We start from the raw sequence: 23,075 nt of genomic DNA on the forward strand, positions 1-23,075 counted from the left end.
GTCTTCAAGCAAATCTTTATTGGATAGAAATTTGTATACAGGCCGAATCTCTTCTTGAACTAATTCATCGAATGCCGCATGTGTTTCGGTTGGCACACGGTTCCATTAAACGCGCTGTAATTTCTAAAATACATTCGAAATAAAAAAAAAAACCTTTGGCAGGCATAACCTATATACTTCAGGGATGAAAATAATGTAAAAATTGCATTTTTCATCGGTCTCGAACAGAAAGGCCCCTTAATAAACGGCCATCTAAAAGTCTACAAATAAAATTATTCCACTATAGATGCAAATACCTTTCTTAATTGATCTTCCAAGGCCACGAAATAGTGAAATGCGCGGTAAAAGCGTATGACGTAATATGTACTGTGCCAAACGAGACGTGCCGCAGTGGTGCGAATGCAATCCTCGCGCAACACAGTATGCCAAACGGCTCCTCATACTGTGGATTAGGCCTATCAGCATGACTTGCGGTAAAGTCCTGCATTGTTGGGCAGGCCTTCCGTGAAACCCGATAACGGTCTCTGGTGGCAGCAATTCTACCTACCGCAATCCGTGTGTGATATATCACGCTGAAAATTAATACATCCGAAATTTTGTGAGTCTTCATGTCTACATATTTATTCTGCAACATAGTCATCCTGGCCTTCACATTTCTCCAGAAGAAAGACCGTTTTTGTTGAAACTATCGCTGTAGAATGTTCGACTTCTTGACGGAGCCACAGCCTCACCTCTGCTTGCAAAGCTTCATCACTATCAAAGTGAGGTCCTCGAAGTTGTTCCTTAATTTTTGGAAACAGATGCAAATCGGATGAGGCCAAATTGGGACTGAATGGAAGATGATCGATGACAGTGACCGAAGGCGTGAGATTGTTTTAGGTGTCGCAGCGCTCGGGTGTGTTATCCTGCAGAAAGAGACGGTGGACTTCAGTTGGGATCTCGTTTTCTGCCGTTAGAAACTCGATTACAGAGTGCTGTTGCTCACAAACCGACAAAGTTACGTTACACAGGGCCATGTTACACTGAACAGCCATGGAAACAGGTACACCTGTCTAATATCGGGTAGGGCCCTCGCGAGCATGCAGACGTGCAGCAACACGACGTGGCATGCACTCGATTAATGTCTGAAGTAGTGCTGGAGGGAACTGGCACAATAAATCCTGCAGGGCTGTCCATAAATCCGTAGGAGTACGTGGAGTGGGTATATATTCCGAGCAGCGCGTTGCAAGTCATCCTAGATATCCTCAGTAATGTTCATGTCTTTGGAGTTTGGTGACCAGCGGAAGTGTTTTAACCCAGAAAAGTGTTCCTGGAGCCACTCTGTAGCAATTCTGGATGTGTGGGGGTCGTCGCATTGTCCGTCGGAATGCACAATGCACATGAATGGATGCAGGTGATCAGAGACAGAATACTTACCTACGTGTCACCTGTCGGAGTCGTATCTGGACGTATCTGGGGTCCCATATCATTCCAAATGCACATGCCCCACACTATTACAGAACCTCCACCAGCTTGAACACTCCCCTGCTGACATGCAGGGTCCATGGGTTCATGAGGTTGGCTCTAGACCCGTACACGTCCATTCTCTCGATACAATTTGAAACGAGACTCGTCCGACCAACCAACATGTTTCCAGTCATCAACAGTCCAATGTCGGTGTTGACTGGCCCAGACGAGGCGTAAAGCTTTGTGTCGTGCATTCATCAAGGGTACACGAGTGGGCCTTCGGCTCCGAAAGCCCAAATCGATGATGTTTCGTTGAATTGTTCGCACTTGTTCGTGACCCATCATTGAAATCTGCAACAACTTTCGGAAGGGTTGCACTTCTGTCACGTTGAACGATTCTTGAAAAATGGTTCAAATGGCTCTGAGCACTATGGGACTCAACTGCTGTGGTCATAAGTCCCCTAGAACTTAGAACTACTTAAACCTAACTAACCTAAGGACAGCACACAACACCCAGCCATCACGAGGCAGAGAAAATCCCTGACCCCGCCGGGAATCGAACCCGGGAACCCGGGCGTGGGAAGCGAGAACGCTACCGCACGACCACGAGATGCGGGCAGAACGATTCTCTTCAGTTGTCGTTGGTTCCGTTCTTACAGGATCTTCCTCCGGTCACAACGATGTCGGGGATTTGATATTTTACCGGATTCCTGATATTCACGGTACGTACACTCGTGAAATGGTCGTACGGGAAAATTCCTACTTCATCGCTACCTCGGAGATGCTGTGTTCCGTCGCTCGTGCGCCGACTATAACACCACGTTCAAACTCACTTAAATGTTGATAACCCGCTATTGTAGCAGCAGTAATCGATCTAACAACTTCGCCAGTCACTTGTCTTATATAGGCGTTGCCGACGATAGCGCCGTATTCTGCCTGTTCACTTATCTCTATACTTGAATACTCATGTCTTTACCAGTTTCTACATGCTACACGCTACAATTCGGATCCCTCGAGTGGCAGAGGGTTCCAGATTGTGTCCTCGAAGGTGGAAATCGACCGGTTAATATGTATACGTGTAATAATTCAACGAATATTGAGAACAGGATAAAAAATTCTGTGGCATTACTTTTCGGCTTGCCATCTTAGATATGTCCGCGGAGCAGGCTATCCTCTCTACGTACACGATCCTTTCACGTGTCTATTGTTCCACCAGGCCAGCCATCCATTACTCTCCTGTGCCAGTCTCATCATCTCAGGGTAATACCGTCAATGTTCTGAACAATTTGTTGTGTCAGTTTCAGTCTCTGCATTCCCCTACACATTTTGGCCTCTACAACTTCGTCTACGAGAAGGACCTTGACCTCTTAACCCGTATTGTGCCATCCTGTCTCTACCTGTAGTTACCCACATATTCATTTTTAACTATATATGACCATGCAGCTTTGCTAGAATTGAAATGATAATTAAATGAACACCCTAGCTGCAAGCAGGCGTTGATACACTTCGTTGGGGACATGTTGAAAATGTGTGCCCCGACCGGGACTCGAACCCGGGATCTCCTGCTTACATGGCAGACGCTCTATCCATCTGAACCACCGCGGGCACAGAGGATAGTGTGTCTGCAGGGACTTATCCCTTGCACGCTCCCCGTGAGATCCACATTCCCAACATGTCCACAACACTACATTCGTAGTGCGCCTATTAGATGTTTGCCCATCATACTCATTACTCGTGGCAGATTAATCTACCAAGTCCCGTACGAGTTCGGGCATAGCGTGTGCGTTCGCACACAAGAAGGTCAAAGGCCGGGAACCCATATTTATTTTTAACTATATATGACCATGCAGCTTTGCTAGAATTGAAATGATAATTAAATGAACACCCTAGCTGCAAGCAGGCGTTGATACACTTCGTTGGGGACATGTTGAAAATGTGTGCCCCGACCGGGACTCGAACCCGGGATCTCCTGCTTACATGGCAGACGCTCTATCCATCTGAGCCACCGCGGGCACAGAGGATAGTGTGTCTGCAGGGACTTATCCCTGTGTTGTGGACATGTTGGGAATGTGGATCTCACGGGGAGCGTGCAAGGGATAAGTCCCTGCAGACACACTATCCTCTGTGCCCGCGGTGGCTCAGATGGATAGAGCGTCTGCCATGTAAGCAGGAGATCCCGGGTTCGAGTCCCGGTCGGGGCACACATTTTCAACATGTCCCCAACGAAGTGTATCAACGCCTGCTTGCAGCTAGGGTGTTCATTTAATTATCATTTCAATTCTAGCAAAGCTGCATGGTCATATATAGTTAAAAATAAATATGGGTTCCCGGCCTTTGACCTTCTTGTGTGCGAACGCACACGCTATGCCCGAACTCGTACGGGACTTGGTAGATTAATCTGCCACGAGTAATGAGTATGATGGGCAAACATCTAATAGGCGCACTACGAATGTAGTGTTGTGGACATGTTGGGAATGTGGATCTCACGGGGAGCGTGCAAGGGATAAGTCCCTGCAGACACACTATCCTCTGTGCCCGCGGTGGCTCAGATGGATAGAGCGTCTGCCATGTAAGCAGGAGATCCCGGGTTCGAGTCCCGGTCGGGGCACACATTTTCAACATGTCCCCAACGAAGTGTATCAACGCCTGCTTGCAGCTAGGGTGTTCATTTAATTATCATTTCAATTCTAGCAAAGCTGCATGGTCATATATAGTTAAAAATAAATATGGGTTCCCGGCCTTTGACCTTCTTGTGTGCGAACGCACACGCTATGCCCGAACTCGTACGGGACTTGGTAGATTAATCTGCCACGAGTAATGAGTATGATGGGCAAACATCTAATAGGCGCACTACGAATGTAGTGTTGTGGACATGTTGGGAATGTGGATCTCACGGGGAGCGTGCAAGGGATAAGTCCCTGCAGACACACTATCCTCTGTGCCCGCGGTGGCTCAGATGGATAGAGCGTCTGCCATGTAAGCAGGAGATCCCGGGTTCGAGTCCCGGTCGGGGCACACATTTTCAACATGTCCCCAACGAAGTTTATCAACGCCTGCTTGCAGCTAGGGTGTTCATTTAATTATCATTTCTACCCACATATTCGTTTCATCCCAAACTTTATTATCATCAGCCTGCTCCTTACGGCTCCTTGCCTTCCTTGGCACACGTTATTTTGTTTCTGAGGTGGTGGAATTCCATCACTTCATTTGTAATGTAATTGCCTATCACTTTGACACATGGTAGCAGCATCATTATCTTATCTTATCATTGCTATCGTTCCACTATGACTTTTTACCCCACTTGTAGAACTTCCTTTTCTTTTCTTCTTCATCACTTCTTCGATATACGGCTTGATAGAGGGGAAAGATTGCATCCCCGACTAATGTCTTTCTTAATTCAACCTCTTGGTCTTTCCATTTTACTGTATATTACACGATTTTCCTTGTAGCCTGGTAGCCTATTAATGATGTTCTGAGTATTTGAAGCAGTATGCATAACTTTCAACTTGTACGCTTTTTCTAGATTCATAAATCCAATGAAATTGTCTTGATTTACCTTAAGTCTTGCTTCCGTTCTTAGGAGTAACTTCATTATCGCTTCTCTGGCATCTTTACGTTTTCCGAGACCAAACTTATTTTCGTCTAACAGATCCTCGATTTCCATCTCCACGCTTCCGCGTATTATTGCTATCACTAATTTTGATGCCTCGGCTGTCACAAAAACAATCCTGGAGGCTCTCAATGTACTCTGTCGACCTGTCCACACTATTCTATGCGCTTAACAGTGGAATTCCATTTTGAATGGAGAAAAACACATGACACTGGTGTAATATTCTACAGTATTTATCATTTTGCAAACCGGTTTTTGGCTGTGACGCCATCGTCATATATGAAGATAAATATATTTGAGTAACAACCAAAAAACTGTTTATAGAATATTACACCAGTGCTGTTGTTTTCTCTCATAATGTATAACAGTCGGAACAGTCAAGAACGGAATTCTATTGATAGCTTTACTTTTAAATTCTCCGAAATCTCTTTTTGAGTTATATGTAGACTGTATCTGTACCTCCGACGATCACTTCCTATTCGATTTTTCTTCATATGTTTCTACAGCCATTTTCCTTTAGCTTTCTTTCTCTTCCTACTATTTTCATTTATATGTGACTTTCTACATTCCATTCCATGTGTTGCCGTGACGACCAACGTAAAATTGACACGCTCCACAAAAAAAAAAAAAAAAAAAAAAAAAAAGATTTTTAAGACCTGAAGATGTCAGCGAAGTCTGTCGATAAAGAAATATTTGCGGGATCTAGGCTATTGAATGCTTAAGTTCTAAATTAAAGCAATTGATTTGTTTCGATTCTTCGGAAATACTTTCCTTGTTCCTTTGTTTCTGTCCTACTTATAAGGGAAACTCTCCGTCCAACACCCTCCCTCAGTTTCAGTGGTAAGATGGCCCTTTGGATAGATCGTCAAAAACTGAACACAGATCAAGTGTGGTTAACAAGTGCAATTTCTAGAGGACCTCAACAGCTCCTGCTTCGTGGTTAATTGGTCGCGTTGTTGGACAGTAATCCCCATGAGCCGTGATCGGAACTCTCCCATTCCGTTCACTGTTTTTTTCACAGTATTATGAACTGTCCGCCTGGCCACTGAAACTTTTGTTTTCTTTCTGAAGTCTTGTCAGTTTCCATACTATACATTGGTTATAGAATATGAGTCATGTCGTAAGAACACGTTACCATCGTAAGTAAATGTGATGAATAATGAGAGAAGGCGAGATGCCACATAAACGTTTCACAGAAATGAAAGCAACAAATAAATCGGTGTGAACTGTGTTACAAGAAAGGAACTGAAAAGTCAAAACTTCCAAAACGGCACGCAACTTCAAAAACGTTAAAAACATATGTTTTGACAGAGCACAGAGAAACAATGTGATTGTGAAAATGTTGTGTTCATTTGTTGCATCTTGTTTTCATAATTCCCTCGGGAGTGATCGCATTCACATTCATGAGGACACGTAAATCGGGTAAGGAGGCTTATCTCATTCACTTCTCAGGCGTACAGATTAAGTGCGTCGGTAAGAGATTCCTGTCGTATGGCACACGTACTGTCACTAACGCCGCGCGTGATACACAAGACGTGTTTTCGGGTGGAGGACTCGGTTGACTTGTCGCCTTGTCATCAAAAGTTTGCGGTTCCCATTGTGCAGAATCAACTGTCACCTTCCATCTCGCTCTTGCAAAAGGACGTTACGCCACGACACAGACACAAATTTGAATACAGAAATAAAAAAACTGACACGAAGGAGGTTTGAACACTGTTCGCCCGCTTGTCACGCCAACACCGTTAACAACTCTTCCACGACGCATTTGCTTTCAAGGCTCTTCTGTATTGCAGTTGTGATCGTTGTACCGTTCACCGTTTCTATTTTGCTCTTTTTTTCACCGTTCACTACACCTTCCTCCTGTTTTCATGCATCATCTGTGTTCAGTTTTTGACGGGCTGTCCTTTGGAACATTTTACCCTTAAATCTGAGTGGGGTGCGATGAGGAGTGTCCATTCTTAGATGATTAATTTATTTAGAGTCATCTCTTCCTCCCCAAATTACATTGTGCTATCCATTCCCATTTCCTTGTCTACTGATTCTCCCGCACGACTCTCTTAAACTTCACTCCACTCTTCTACATCTACATCTACATCCATACTCCGCAAGCCACCTGACGGTGTGTGACGGAGGGTGCTTTTAGTACCTCTATCAGTTCTCCCTTCTATTCCAGTCTCGTATTGTTCATGGAAAGAAGGATTGTCGGTATGCCTCTGTGTGGGCTCTAATCTCTCTGATTTTATCCTCATGGTCTCTTCGCGAGATATACCTAGGAGGGAGCAATATACTGCTTGACTCCTCGGTGAAGGTATGTTCTCGAAACTTCAACAAAAGCCCGTGCCGAGCTACTGAGCGTCTCTCCTGCAGAGTCTTCCACTGGAGTTTATCTATCATCTCCGTAACGCTTTCGCGATTACTAAATGATCCTCTAACGAAGCGCGCTGCTCTGCTTTGGATCTTCTCTATCTCTTCTATCAACCCTATCTGGTACGGATCCCACACTGCTGAGCAATATTCAAGCAGTGGGCGAACGAGTGTACTATAATCTACTTCCCTTGTTTTCGGATTGCATTTCCTTAGGATTCTTCCAATGACTCTCAGTGTGGCATCTGCTTTACCGACGATCAACTTTATATGATCATTCCATTTTAAATCACTCCTAATGCCTACTCCCAGATAATTTATGGAATTAACTGCTTCCAGTTTCTGACCTGCTATATTGTAGCTAAATCATAAAGGATCTTTCTTTCTATGTATTCGCAGCACATTACACTTGTCTACATTGAGATTCAATTGCCATTCCCTGCACCATACGTCAGTTCGTTGCAGATCCTCCTGCATTTCAGTACAATTTTCCGTTGTTACAACCTCTCGATAAGCTACAGCTTCATCCGCAAAAAGCCTTAGTGAACTTCCGATGTTATCTACAAGGTCATTTATGTATATTGTGAATAGCAACGGTCCTACGACACTCCCCTGCGGCACACCTGAAATCACTCTTACTTCGGAAGACTTCTCTCCATTGAGAATGATATGCTGCATTCTGTTATCTACGAACTCTTAAATGCAATCACACAGCAGGTCTGATAGTCCATATACTCTTACTTTGTTCATTAAACGACTGTGGGGAACTGTATCAAACGCCTTGCGGAAGTCAAGAAACACGGCATCTACATAGGAACCCGTGTCTATGGCCCTCTGAGTTTTCGTAATACCTCAATCATTATTTGCGTCTGTATTTGCTCCTGGGTACGCCTTAGAGTCCATTATATTATTTTGGAATCTCTGTTGCATAATAATATAATACAACTGGTTTCATTCCTTGTGTGCAGGCATTCTTCGAATACACCTCCTCCACTTTTGATAGAAATTAGCTGCAGAAAAGAATTCTTTCTCCTCTCTCATTTCTTGTATTCTTACTTCTGCGCCTACTACAGCGTTTCAGTCCCACATGGTTATCAAATTTTCATCTCCTTTTATATACAGAGTTATTTGCTCAGTCCCACTTATTCGTGGACGTTGAAGATCCCTTAATTTGATTTAATAATACCTTGTTTAGTATCTTTTCTTTTCATTACTTCTGCAAAATGTTCCCTTTGTGTTTCGGCCTGATTTTAATGGTGTATTCAGATCGGGACTGAACCACTCTACATTCACCTTCATTTATAGTTACTTGGTTCAAATGGCTCTGAGCACTATGGGACTTAACATCTATGGTCATCAGTCCCCTATAACTTAGAACTACCTAAACCTAACTAACCTAAGGACATCACACAACACCCAGTCATCACGAGGCAGAGAAAATCCCTGACCCCGCCGGGAATCGAACCCGGGATATAGTTACTTCCTTGAGTAAATTCTGTTAGGTCCTGAGTTCCCCAGCTTGCCATAAATTCTCAACAGTATCAACAAACGGAGATTGGGACACTGTTTAAATAACCTTTGCACACTTATAAAACAGCCGGAGGACCTATTTCTGCCCCATGTTTTAGGGGCCGTTCCTTTCGCAAAATTAGTTGTCAGTCTTCTTTGAATTAAACAGTCGTTAAGAACGAAGTAACTGTCTGCAATCACAGTGTCGTCATCTCATTGAAGATAATAACTAGTCCACTACTTTCACCGTGCTTTGCTGTGGTCTGGACGTAATCTTTTTGCACTTCTTCAATGTCCTTCCGCCACAGATGCAATTTTCCATCTGATACATAGACGCTTTGCTTGAAAATTTCAGATACTCCCATTATCCTTTATTAGTACTCAAGTAGCTGTTAACGAAGTATAGATATCTGACAGATTAGGTAACAGATTAAAATCTACAGTTATAAGTTACAAATACTAGGCCGTGTTTATGTGTACAAAATGTATAAAGAATAATCCAGACGAAGAGGTTGCTTAAAAATTTCATTGATATTGAAAAATAAAAGGTAAATTCATAGGGAACAAGGTGGATGAGTAGAACGGCGTGGAATGTGTGGAGAAGAGATTGATTCGTGTAGGTGAGCGTTGATGCGTCTAGGTGAGCGTGGCTGTATTTGATAAGTTGAAAATAAAACTAGAGCTATAAGACTTTAAGGGCGTTCAAGAGATTCAGTTTTTACACCTTTTCCATATAGTGGTGAAGAGATTGTGTTTGACAGCTGCAATCAGGGATCATTAAAGGCTACGTAGACGTCGTCAAAATGTATACAATGTTCTGCTACGCTCATCTTATGTCTATTAAGCCATCTAAATCACCAGCGTCAAATTTAGCACAGTTTCGATACATGATGTTACTACCTCGCGGTACACGCTAACTTTATCTTTTGCTTCTGCAGAAAAATGTACCAGGTGCTGTGGTTTCTTGTTGCAAGTTTATAATTTCAGTGTCTTAGCCCAGTTCTATGAAATACTTTCCCTAGCATGGAATAGTACAGATCGTAGTATTCACAAGAGAAGAAATTATAAATAAAGAATAGAAAAGAGGCTGGAGCATAGATTTTTGATTGTTTGGTGAGACATTGTTAAGGAATGTATGTTTTCAGTTGTTCCTTGTGGTGTTAAATTTTATGGTGTCACCATAAACGTGAAAATAGTACGGATTATCAATTACCGAAGGAACAGTTTTTATTATTTAAGATTTTTTAAAAAAGTGATAAATGTTTGACAAACAGAAAAGTAAATAAAATTAACTGAATCCATGATATTTATAGATCTCACGTCTTCACCAATGTGACCACGGATGAATATATTACAAGGAACAAATGTTGGTATGTTCTGCTGTAGCTCTCTCTAAATAGTGGGAAAAAAATTCATACATTTCACTTGTCTCTACATGCGCAGCGCTGAAGCTACACGTATTTCAAGTCCCTTGTACTGCTATAAGTAGGCTACATTCGATTTCTGTTGGCAACCCACCGAGCACACCTCAGACATCGATATGAATCGAAACAGTGAAAGTGCCTTTGAGGAAAGTTCAGAAATAAAACCGTGATTTGATGTATAAATAATTAGGTGAATGTTTCGGAGATCTGTTATTGGTAAACATCCGTAGAACTTCGAGTCTTTCACGGACAGTAGCTGATGAATAACTCATCGCAGTGTGGTGAGCGCGAGAAATCCGTCAGGAGGAGAGTTTCCCGAAACATTAGACAGCATTGGTAACACGCCGCCAGAAGTTTTAATGAGGCACATCCATCAGTGGCTGCATCCCCCAAAGCTCTTTTCCTGAGGTATACCTCACACTGCAGTCAGAGTTGAACACAAGAGAATTTTGTCTGTGTTTGTGTGCGTACGTGTATCTGTGCGTGGGTGCACGCTTGTGTGTGTGTGTGTGAGAGAGAGAGAGAGAGAGAGAGAGAGAGAGAGAGCGAGAGAGAGAGAGCGCACGCGTACGTGCTAAGGCTGAGCAAATTTTCCTTCGTGATCTACCCTCTTTCTTGCACGATGTCAGGGTAGCAGCTTTTCATGCTTTTAAACATTATATTTTAGGAGTGCATTCACACATATCGAAAAGACGTGATAAAAAAGCGCATTCCATTACGATTTATTTTATACTGAAGCCACAACCATTTTGCTATAATAGTGCTGATACACACTGAGGTGACAAAAGTAATGGGATAGCGATATGCTTATACAGGGCTATTACAAATGATTGAAGCGATTTCATAAATTCACTGTAGCTCCATTCATTGACATATGGTCACGACACACTACAGATACGTAGAAAAACTCATAAAGTTTTGTTCGGCTGAAGCCGCACTTCAGGTTTCTGCCGCCAGAGCGCTCGAGAGCGCAGTGAGACAAAATGGCGACAGGAGCCGAGAAAGTGTATGTAGTGCTTGAAATGCACTCACATCAGTCAGTCATAACAGTGGAACGACAGTTCAGGACGAAGTTCAACAAAGATCCACCCACTGCTAACTCCATTCGGCGATGGTATGCGCAGTTTAAAGCTTCTGGATGCCTCTGTAAGGGGAAATCAACGGGTCGACCAGCAGTGAGCGAAGAAACGGTTGAACGCGTGCGGGCAAGTTTCACGCGTAGCCCGCGGAAGTCGACGAATAAAGCAAGCAGGGAGCTAAACGTACCACAGCCGACGGTTTGGAAAATCTTATGGAAAAGGCTAAAGCAGAAACCTTACCGTTTACAATTGCTACAAGCCCTGACACCCGATGACAGTCAAACGCTTTGAATTTTCGGCGCGGTTGCAACAGCTCATGGAAGAGGATGCGTTCAGTCCGAAACTTGTTTTCAGTGATGAAGCAACATTTTTTCTTAATCGTGAAGTGAACAGACACAATGTGCGAATCTGGGCGGTAGAGAATCCTCAAGCATTCGTGCAGCAAATTCGCAATTCACCAAAAGTTAACGTGTTTTGTGCAATCTCACGGTTTAAAGTTTACGGCCCCGTTTTCTTCTGCGAAAAAAACTTTACAGGACACGTGTATCTGGACATGCTGTAAAATTGGCTCATGCCACAACTGGAGACCGACAGCGCCGACTTCATGTTTCAACTGGATGGTGCTCCACCGCACTTCCATCATGATGTTCGGCATTTATTAAACAGGAGATTGGAAAACCGATGGATCGGTCGTGGTGGAGATCATGATCAGCAATTCATGTCATGGCCTCCATGCTCTGCCGACTTAACCCCATGCGATTTCTTTCTGTGGGGTTATGTGAGAGATTCAGTGTTTAAACCTTCTCTACCAAGAAACGTACCAGAACTGCGAGCTCGCATCAACGATGCTTTCGGACTCATTGATGGGGACATGCTGCGCCGAGTGTGGGAGGAACTTGATTATCGGATGGATGAATGGATGGATATGGTGTTATTGGCGCTCAAAACTTGATTATCGGCTTGATGTCTGCCGAATCACTAAAGGGGCACATATCGAACATTTGAGAATGCCTAAAAAAACTTTTTGAGTTTTTGTAAGTGTGTGCAAAGCATTGTGAAAATATCTCAAATAATAAAGTTATTGTAGAGCTGTGAAATCGCTTCAATCATTTGTAATAACCCTGTATACAGATGGGGATAGTGTCGCGTACGCAGGGTACAAAAGCGCAGTGTGTTGGCAGAGCTTTCATTTCTTCTCAGGCTATTCATTTGAAAAGGTTTCCGACGTGGTTATGGGTGCATGACGGGAATTAACAAACTCTGAACGCGGAATGGTAGAGTTACATGCATGGGACATTCCATTTCACAAATTTTTAAGGAATTCAGTATCCCCAGTATCCGCAGTGTCAACAAGAGTGCGCCGAAAACTCCGCATTTCAGACATTGCCTCTCACCACAGACGGCCTTCACTTAACGACCGAGAGCAACGGCGTTTGCGTGTAGTTGTCAGTACTAACAGACAAGCAACACCGCGTGAAATAAGCACAGAAATCAATGTAGGACGTACGGCGAACGTATCCGTTAGGACAATGCGGCAAAATTTGGACTACGGCACCAGACGATCGATGTGAGTGTCTTTCGCAACTGCACGACACCGCCTTCAGCGCCTCTCCTGGGCTACAGTTAGATCCTAGACGACTGGGAATTCGTGGATCGGTCAGATGAGTCCCGATTTCACTTAGTAAGAGCTGATAGTAGGGTTCGAGTGTGGTGCTCACCTCCACGAAACTATGGATCCAAGTGGTCAACAAGGCACTGTGCAGGATGGTGGTTGCTGCATAATGGTGTGGGTCCTGCTCGTGTTTAGCATTTTTGAGAACATTTGCAGCTATTCATAGATTTCACGTTCCCAAACGATAATGGAATTTTTATGGATAACAACGCACCACGTCGCTGGGCCGCAACTGTGCGCGATTGGTTCGAGTGAATGGTTTGGCACCTGATAGCCCGACATCAATCCCATCGAAAAATTATGGGACATATTGGAGAGGTCAGTTAGTGCACAAAATCCTGCACTGGAAACAGCTTCGCAATTATCGACGGCTATAGAGACTGCATGGCTCAATATTTCTGCAGGTGACTTCCAATTATTTGTTGAGTCCATGTCACGTCGAGATGCTGCACTAAAAAGTGCAAAAGGAGGTCAGACACGATATTAGGAAGATGTTGTGTTGTTGTGGTCTTCAGTCAGAAGACTCGTTTGATGCAGCTCTCCATGCTACTCTATTCTGTGCGAGCCTCTTCTTCTCCTAATAACAATTGCAACCTACGTCCTTCTGCATCTGCATTCTGTATTCATCTCTTGGTCTCCCTCAACGATTTTTACCTCCCCCCCCCCACACACACACACACTTCCCTCCAGTACTAAATTGGTGATACCTTGATGTCTCAAGAATGTGTACTATCAACTGACTCCTCCTTTTGGTCAAGCTGTGACAAAAATTTCCTGTCTCCCCAATTTTGTTCAGTACTTCCTCAGTATTCTTCTGTAGCACCACATTTCGAAAGCTTTTATTCTCTTTTTAAGTAAACTATTTATCATCCATGTTTCACTTCCATAAATGGCTACACTCCAGACAAATACTTTCAGAAAAGACTTTGTAACACCTAAATATAAACTCGTTGTTAACAGATTTCTCTTCTTCAGAGCCGCGTGGAGTGGCCGCGAGGCTTGAGCCACCATGTCACGGACTGCGCGGCCCCTCTCGCCGAAGGTTGGAGTCCTCCCTCGGGCATGTGTGTTGTTCCTAGCATAAGTTAGTTTAAGTAGTGTGTAAATCAAGGGACTGATGACCTCAGCAGTTTGGTCCCTTAGGAATTCACATACTTTTGAACATTCTTCTTCAGAAACGCGTTACTTGCCATTGCCAGTCTTCATTTTATATCCTCTCTGCATCGGCAATCATCACCGATTTTGCTGTCAAAATAGCAAAACTCATCTACTGCTTTAAGTATCTCGCTTCCTAATCTGATTCCCTTGCCATAACCTTAATTCGACTACAATGAATTATCCTTGTTTTGCTTTCGTTGACGTTCATCTTATATCCCCCTTTCAAGACACTGTTCATTCCGTTCAGCTGTTCTTCCAAGTCCTTGGCTGCCTCTGACAGAATTACAGTGTCATTTCCGAACATCAACTTTTTTATTTCTTCTCCCTGAACTTTAATTCCTAAATTTACATATTGAATAACATCGGGGATAGACTACAACTCTGCCTCATTCGATTTTCAACCACTGCCTCCCTTTCATGCCCCTCGACTCTTATAGCTACCGTCTAATTTTCTGTAAAAGTTGTAAATAACCCCTCGCTCCCTGTTTGTTTTTTACCCCTACTACGTTGAGAATTACAAAGAGAGGATTCCAGTTAAAACTGTCGAAAGTTTTTCCCTAAGTCTACAAATGTAAATGCAGATTGGCCTCTCCTTAACCTGTCTTCTAAGATAAGTCGTGGGGTGGGTATTGTCCATCGTGTTGCTGCATTTGTCCGAAATTCAAACTGATCTTCCACAGGTCGGCTTCTACCATTTTTTCCATTCTTCTGTAAAGAAATTGTGTTAGTTCTTTGCAACTATGACTTATTAAACTGATAGTTCGATGATTTTCACACATGTCAGTAAATGATTTCTTTGCAATTGGAATTACTACATTCTTTTTGAAGTCTAACGGTATTTCGCCCGTCTCGTACATCTTATACACCACATGGAAGAGTTTTTTTCATGGCTGGCTCTCCCAAGGCTATCATTGGTTCTGACAGAATATCGTCTATTCCGCGGCCTTGTTTCAACATAGATCTTTCAGAGCTTTGACAAATCCTCCCTCGCAGTATCATATCATATTCATCTACGTTTACTTCTCTTTCCATAATATTGCTTTCAAGTTCATCTTCCTATTTTTCAGCTTTCCATTCTTTGCTTATCACTGGTTTGCCATCTGAGCTGTTGATATTCATACAGCTGCTCCTCCTTTCCCCAAAGACCTCTTTAATTCTGCTGTAGGCGGTATCTACCTTTCCGCTAGTGAAATATGCTTAAACATACTTCTAAATCCTTACATTAGCGCTCTTGTATTTCTGCTTAGCTGTTCTGCATGTCCTGTCAATTTCATTTTGTTGGCGCTTGAATTCTCTTTTCCCTCTTTCATTTCCTTCTTTCATCAACTAAATTCAGTATCTCTTTTGTTATCCAAGTATTTCCAATAGGCCTTGTTTTTTTACCTATTTGACCTCTGCTGCCTTCACTATTTCATCTACCCATTCGTGTTCTACTGTGTTCCTTTCCCCTGTTTTAGTCAATCGTTGCCTAACGCTCCCTCTGACACTCTCAACAATCTCTGGTTCTTTCAACTTATCCAGGTTCCATCTCCTCTATTTCCTACCTGTTTTCCAATTTCTTAAGTTTTAAGTTACATTTCATTGCCAATAAGTTACGATCAGAGTCCACATCTGGCCATGGTAATTTCTTAGAATTTAAAACCTGCTTCCTAAATCTCCATCTCACGATTATATAATCAATCTGAAACCTACCGTTATCTCCAGGTCTCTTCCATGTATACAACCTTCTATTATGGTTCTTAAAGTAGGTGTCCACGTTGATTAAATTATGTGATGATTAAGGTATTCTACCTGACGGCTTCCTATTTCATTCCTTTCTCCAAGTCCGTATTCAACTAGTCGTTTTCCTTCTTTTCCTTTTCCTACAATCAAATTCGAGTCCTCCACCACAGTTAAATTTTCGTCTCCTTTAACGATCTGAATAACTTCTTTTATGTCAGCATACATTTTTTTGATTTCTTCGTCATTTGTGAAGCTAGTTGGCATGTAAACTTGTACTGCTATGGTGGCTGTGGACTAGGATTTTGCGTTCACTACGCTGTTCATAGTAGCTTAAACGCATTCCTATTTTCTCACTCATTATTAAATCCTGTCGCGCGTCACTCCTATTTGGCCTTGTATTTATAAACCTGTTTTCACCTGAACAGAAGAGCTTTTCTGCCTGCCACTATAACTTCAACCTACCCATTTCCATTTTTAAATTATTTATTTATTTATTTATTGTTCCGTGGGACCACATGAAGGAGAAGTCTCCATGGTCATGGAACGAGTCAATACATGAAATTATAACACGATTGTAGAAACAGATAAAATGAAATATAAGAAACATATTCAGTTGTAGATTGTAGAAACAGATAAAATGAAATATAAGAAACATATTGAGGCGACACGTCGTTAGTTTAAATAAAGAAAATCAAGAATGTAACACTGGAATTTGCTTAATTTTTTAGCTCTTCCAGGAGCTCCTCGACAGAATAGAAGGAGTGAGCCATGAGGAAACTCTTCAGTTTAGGCTTAAAAGCGTTTGGGCTACTGCTAAGATTTTTGAGTTCTTGTGGTAGCTTATTGAAAATGGATGCAGCAGAATACTGCACTCCTTTCTGCACAAGAGTCAAGGAAGTGCATTCCACATGCAGATTTGATTACTGCCTAGTATTAACTGAGTGAAAGCTGCTAAGTCTTGGGAATAAGCTAATATTGCTAACAACAAACGACATTAAAGAAAATATATACTGTGAGGGCAATGTCAAAATTCCCAGACTATTGAATAGGGGTCGACAAGAGGTTTTCGAACTTACACCACACATAGCTCGAACAGCCCGTTTTTGAGCCAAAAATACCCTTTTTGAATCAGAAGAATTACCCCAAAAAATAATACCATATGACATAAGCGTATGAAAATATGCGAAGTAGACTACTTTCCGTGTTGAAATGTCACTTATTTCAGATACTGTTCTAATGGTAAATAAAGCGGCATTTAGTTTCTGAACAAGATCCTGAACATGGGCTTTCCACAACAGCTTACTATCTATCCGTACGCCTAGGAACTTGAACTGTTCCGTCTCGCTTATAACATGCCCATTCTGTCTGATTAAAATATCAGTTCTTGTTGAATTGTGAGTTAGAAACTGTAAAAACTGAGTCTTACTGTGATTTAGCATCAAATTATTTTCCACAAGCCACGAACTTATTTCATGAACTACATTATTTGATAATGTTTCAATATTACACAGAAGATCCTTCACTACCAAGCTAGTGTCATCAGCAAACAGAAATATTTTTGAATCACCTGTAATACTAGAAGGCATATCACTTATATAAATAAGAAACAGCAGTGGCCCCAGCACCGATCCTTGGGGAACGCCCCATTTAACAGTGCCCCATTGGGACTGAACATCATTACCACTCTCAATATTGCAGAGAATTACCTTCTGCTTTCTGTTCTTAAAGTAAGAGGCGAACCAATTGTAAGCTACTCCCCTTACTCCATAATGTTCCAACTTCTGCAGTAATATTTTGTGGTCAACACAGTCAAAAGCCTTCGTTAAATCAAAGAAAACACCTAACGTTCGCAACCTTTTATTTAATCCGTCCAAAACCTCACAGAGAAAAGAGACTATAGCATTTTCAGTTGTTAAGCCATTTCTAAAACCAAACTGTACATTTGACAGCAAATTATGTGCATTTAAATGCTGCAGTAACCTTGTATATACAACCCTCTCGATAACTTTAGCAAACACCGATGGCATAGAAATAGGTCTATAATTATCAACATTATCCCTGTCTCCCTTTTTATAAAGTGGCTTCACTACCGAGTACTTTAATCGGTCAGGAAACCGACCACTCCTAAAGGAAAAGTTACAGATATGGCTAAGTACTGGGCTAACATACATGGAACAATACTTAAGTATTCTGCTAGATACCCCGTCATATCCATGAGAGTTCTTGGTCTTTAGTGATTTAATTATTAACTCAATCTCCCTCTTGTCAGTATCAAGGAGGAGCATTTCAGGTTACAGTCTCGGAACACTTTTTTCTACAAGCGCTATATGATTCCCTGTTGGGACTAGGTTTCTATTTAGTTCACCTGCTATATTCAGAAAGTGATTATTAAATACTGTACATATATGCGACTTATCAGTAACACGGACATTCCCACTACGCACTGATTCTATATCCTCGACCTGTCTCTGCAGACCAGCCACTTCCTTTACGACTGACCATATGGTTTTAATTTTATCCTGAGACTTAGCTATTCTATCTGCATACCACATACTTTTTGCCTTCCTAATAACTTTTTTAAGCACCTTACAATACTGTTTGTAATGGGCTACTGCATTTAGATTGTGACTGTTTCTAACGTTTTGATATAATTGCCACTTTGTTCTACAAGATATTCTTATACCTTTAGTCAGCCACCCAGGCTGTCTGTTTGTGCTAGTACCCTGTTTTGAACGTTCTAACGGAAAGCAACTTTCAAAGAGCACGAGAAAAGTCTTGAGGAAAGCATTATATTTATCGTCTACTGTATCAGCACTATAAACATCTTGCCACTCTTGTTCCTTGATAAGGTTTACAAAAGCCTCTACAGCAACTGGATCAGCTTTCCTAAAAAGTTGGTAACTATATTTAACATGTGTTGCAGCACAAAAATCTTTTAGACTTAAAATTTGTGCATCATGATCTGAAAGGCCATTCACCATTTTGCTAACAGAATGCCGTTCTCGTAATGACGAATGAACAAAAATATTGTCTATGGTTGTTCTACTGTTCCCTTGCACTCTCGTTGGAGAGAATACCGTTTGCATGAGATTATATGAATTAAGGAGGTCAACCAGCATCCTTTTCCTTGCACAATCACTTATACAATTTATATTGAAGTCACCACATATAACTAACTTTTTGTATTTCCTACAAAGTGAACCAAGAACCTCCTCTAGCTTTAGCAAAAATGTTGTGAAATCGGAGTCTGGGGATCTATAAATAACAACAGTAACAAGTTTAGCTCCACTAAATTCAACCACACCTGCACAACATTCAAACACCTTTTCAGTGCAGTACTTTGAAACATCAATTGACTCAAATGGGATACCGTTTTTCACATACATGACTACTCCCCCACACCGCAATGAGCTCCTAGAAAAGCTGCCAGCCAACCTGTATCCTGGTAAAGGAAGCCTCTGAATTATCTCCTTATTTAAGAAGTGTTCAGATATACTAATAATTTCAGAGTCAATATCTATAAGCAGTTCACTAACTTTATCTCTAATTCCTTGTATGTTTTGATGAAATATACTAATTCCCTCATTAATCGGATACCTAAGCTTTGTCGAAAGTGGTTTCTTTGTTGAGAGACTTCCCTTAAGCAGGAATACCTGTCAGCTGACTTCAATCTAAAAAAGGTACAGCTTTAACACCCACAACTACCGGAATTTTCCCATGAGTGATCCCACCACCCCCACCTATGCTGTCACCTATAAGCTGTGCCAACCTCCCCTTTTCATACCTGTTGAGGTGCAGGCCATGTCTAGTGAAACCCGTCCTGCTGATTAACTCCACCGACACCACTGAAATATGACTCATGCCTTCTGTCATTAGCGCACCCCCAAGTCTCATGTTATTACGCCTGACGGTTGTATTAAGATGAGGCCGATCGTGACGCTGAAACAGTTCCACGAAATGCACATTCGTGTTGCCAGTCTGAGCGGCTATCTTTTCCAGGTCACCATCTATGTCATACTCCCCATCCCTATCAATACTATTACCAGCCCCACCCACAATTACTACCTGATCCTCTTTTGTAAAATCCCTACATAACCCCCCTATGTTAAAAGTCACCTGAGCCAATCCTGCATTAGGCTTCACAATGCTGGTGACCTGGTACTCACTCCCCAAAACTTCCTGCAACTGCTGGCCTACACCTCTACCATGAGAACTACCTAACAGCAGAACCTTCTTCTTTCTCTTAGACTTTGCAACTGTCCTAGCCACCGTAACTGCTGAGGTCTGCTGCATACTTCCTACATCTACAGCTACTAGAGATTCCTCTCCACTAGACTCTGACAGTTGGTCATATCTATTACAAACACCAATAGTAAAACTATCTGAAAATCTCCTCCTCCTAGCAGATCTCTTGCAAACAGCCAGCTCCCATTCCCCAACCCCCTTCTCCCTCCTCATCCTATCTAGCTCCTCCTGTGCGTGTTTCAACTGCACCTGAAGGGCACAGATCTTACGCTCCTGCTCCTCTATCAACTTACTCTTGCTACATAACCTGCAGTTCCAGGAGAGGATCTCACCAGAATGCCCACTGGCTTCCCCGCTGCATTCCCCCCAGTGAAAATACTTCGAACAAGTCTCACACCGCAATCCACTACTCACGAACCTACGACAAAGCCCATGCTTCTCACTCATGGTAAAATTTACAGTTATTGAAACAAGAAAACAACTATATCTAAGTTCCGCTACTACAATAAGAAAATGTTAAAAACTGACTACAGTAATCACAAACTTGCTCTACAAGGAAAGTAACTACTATTATTGACAGTATTAATCAACAACAAATGAGAATATAACAAAATACTAACACAGAAAGAAAATCAAACGTCTAATGACAGTAACGAAACTGAAAGCAGTTCGCAAAAATTTCTTCTGAAGTTATTTCACCGGAAAACACCAAGGACACCGGTTTAAGACTACTAAAGTTCCTAAATAAACTACTATACACAAACAATTAATTAGTACTTAGCTTTCGATGCGCCGCTACAGCTGCAACTGGTCAGCGCGGAATGTAAACACGGGTAAGAGGTTAAGTTGCTCGATACGAAACACTCACAAATATCAGGTCACAACACAAGAAAGGCAGAGGTGAATGAAGAAACCACTAATAAGTCACTTATATAGTAAATATTATCACAAAAACCGTTAAAATATATATCTGCAACCTAAAAATACATGAAAACTTAGAGAGCGATCTCACACGCAGTCACGCGCTTATGACGTCACACCAAAGATCCTACATGTCATATTAAGGGATCTAACATTCCAATCTCATATCCTTAGATATGAACCATGGACCTTGCCGTTGGTGGGGAGGCTTGCGTGCCTCATCGATACAGATAGCCGTACCGTAGGTACAACCACAACGGAGGGGTATCTGTTGAGAGGCCAGACAAACGTGTGGTTCCTGAAGAGGGGCAGCAGCCTTTTCAGTAGCTGCAAGGGCAACAGTCTGGATGATTGACTGATCTGGCCTTGTAACAATAACCAAAACGGCCTTGCTGTGCTGGTACTGCGAACGGCTGAAAGCAAGGGGAAACTACGGCCGTAATTTTTCCCGAGGGCATGCAGCTTTACTGTATGATTAAATGATGATGGCGTCCTCTTGGGTAAAATATTCCGGAGGTAAAATAGTCCCCCATTCGGATCTCCGGGCGGGGACTACTCAAGAGGATGTCGTTATCAGGAGAAAGAAAACTGGCGTTCTACGGATCGGAGCGTGGAATGTCAGGTCCCTTAATCGGGCAGGTAGGTTAGAAAATTTGAAAAGGGAAATGGATAGGTTAAAGTTAGATATAGTGGGAATTAGTGAAGTTCGGTGGCAGGAGGAACAAGACTTCTGGTCAGGTGACTACAGGGTTATAAACACAAAGTCAAATAGGGGTAATGCAGGAGTAGGTTTAATAATGAATAGGAAAATAGGAACGCGGGTAAGCTACTACAAACAGCTTAGTGAACGCATTATTGTGGCCAAGATAGATACGAAGCCCACACCTACTACAGTAGTACAAGTTTATATGCCAACTAGCTCTGCAGATGACGAAGAAATTGAAGAAATGTATGATGAAATAAAAGAAATTATTCAGATTGTGAAGGGAGACGAAAATTTAATAGTTATGGGTGACTGGAATTCCAGTGTAGGAAAAGGGAGAGAAGGAAACATAGTAGGTGAATATGGATTGGGGCTAAGAAATGAAAGAGGAAGCCGCCTGGTAGAATTTTGCACAGAGCACAATTTAATCATAGCTAACACTTGGTTTAAGAATCATGATAGAAGGTTGTATACATGGAAGAACCCTGGAGATACTAAAAGATATCAGATTGATTATATAATGGTAAGACAGAGATTTAGGAACCAGGTTTTAAATTGTAAGACATTTCCAGGGGCAGATGTGGACTCTGACCACAATCTATTGGTTATGACCTGTAGATTAAAACTGAAGAAAGTGCAAAAAGGTGGGAATTTAAGGAGATGGGACCTGGATAAACTGAAAGAACCAGAGGTTGTACAGAGTTTCAGGGAGAGCATAAGGGAACAATTGACAGGAATGGGGGAAAGAAGTACAGTAGAAGAAGAATGGGTAGCTTTGAGGGATGAAGTAGTGAAGGCAGCAGAGTATCAAGTAGGTAAAAAGACGAGGGCTAGTAGAAATCCTTGGGTAACAGAAGATATATTGAATTTAATTGATGAAAGGAGAAAATATAAAAATGCAGTAAACGAAGCAGGCAAAAAGGAATACAAACGTCTCAAAAATGAGATCGACAGGAAGTGCAAAATGGCTAAGCAGGGATGGCTAGAGGACAAATGTAAGGATGTAGAGGCTTATCTTACTAGGGGTAAGATAGATACTGCCTACAGGAAAATTAAAGAGACCTTTGGAGATAAGAGAACCACTTGTATGAACATCAAGAGCTCAGATGGAAACCCAGTTCTAAGCAAAGAAGGGAAAGCAGAAAGGTGGAAGGAGTATATAGAGGGTCTATACAAGGGCGATGTACTTGAGGACAATATTATGGAAATGGAAGAGGATGTA

The 23,075-nt window shown here is 42.1% G+C and overlaps 1 protein-coding gene and 4 non-coding genes across 5 annotated transcripts in view; 4 read left to right on the forward strand and 1 right to left on the reverse strand.

Moving 5' to 3' along the window:
• The window catches only part of LOC126260619 (sodium/potassium/calcium exchanger Nckx30C), a 1,588,423-nt gene that overhangs the window by 1,144,617 nt on the left and 420,731 nt on the right, over window positions 1-23,075 (forward strand). The window lies entirely within an intron of this gene.
• Trnat-ugu (transfer RNA threonine (anticodon UGU)) lies at window positions 3,385-3,459 on the reverse strand. Its single transcript has one exon. It is a non-coding gene; the product is annotated as a tRNA-Thr (tRNA).
• Trnat-ugu (transfer RNA threonine (anticodon UGU)) lies at window positions 3,573-3,647 on the forward strand. Its single transcript has one exon. It is a non-coding gene; the product is annotated as a tRNA-Thr (tRNA).
• On the forward strand, window positions 3,980-4,054 carry Trnat-ugu (transfer RNA threonine (anticodon UGU)). Its single transcript has one exon. It is a non-coding gene; the product is annotated as a tRNA-Thr (tRNA).
• On the forward strand, window positions 4,387-4,461 carry Trnat-ugu (transfer RNA threonine (anticodon UGU)). Its single transcript has one exon. It is a non-coding gene; the product is annotated as a tRNA-Thr (tRNA).

The sequence above is a fragment of the Schistocerca nitens genome, chromosome 5, assembly GCF_023898315.1.
Source record: "Schistocerca nitens isolate TAMUIC-IGC-003100 chromosome 5, iqSchNite1.1, whole genome shotgun sequence".
Taxonomy (NCBI): domain Eukaryota; kingdom Metazoa; phylum Arthropoda; class Insecta; order Orthoptera; family Acrididae; genus Schistocerca; species Schistocerca nitens.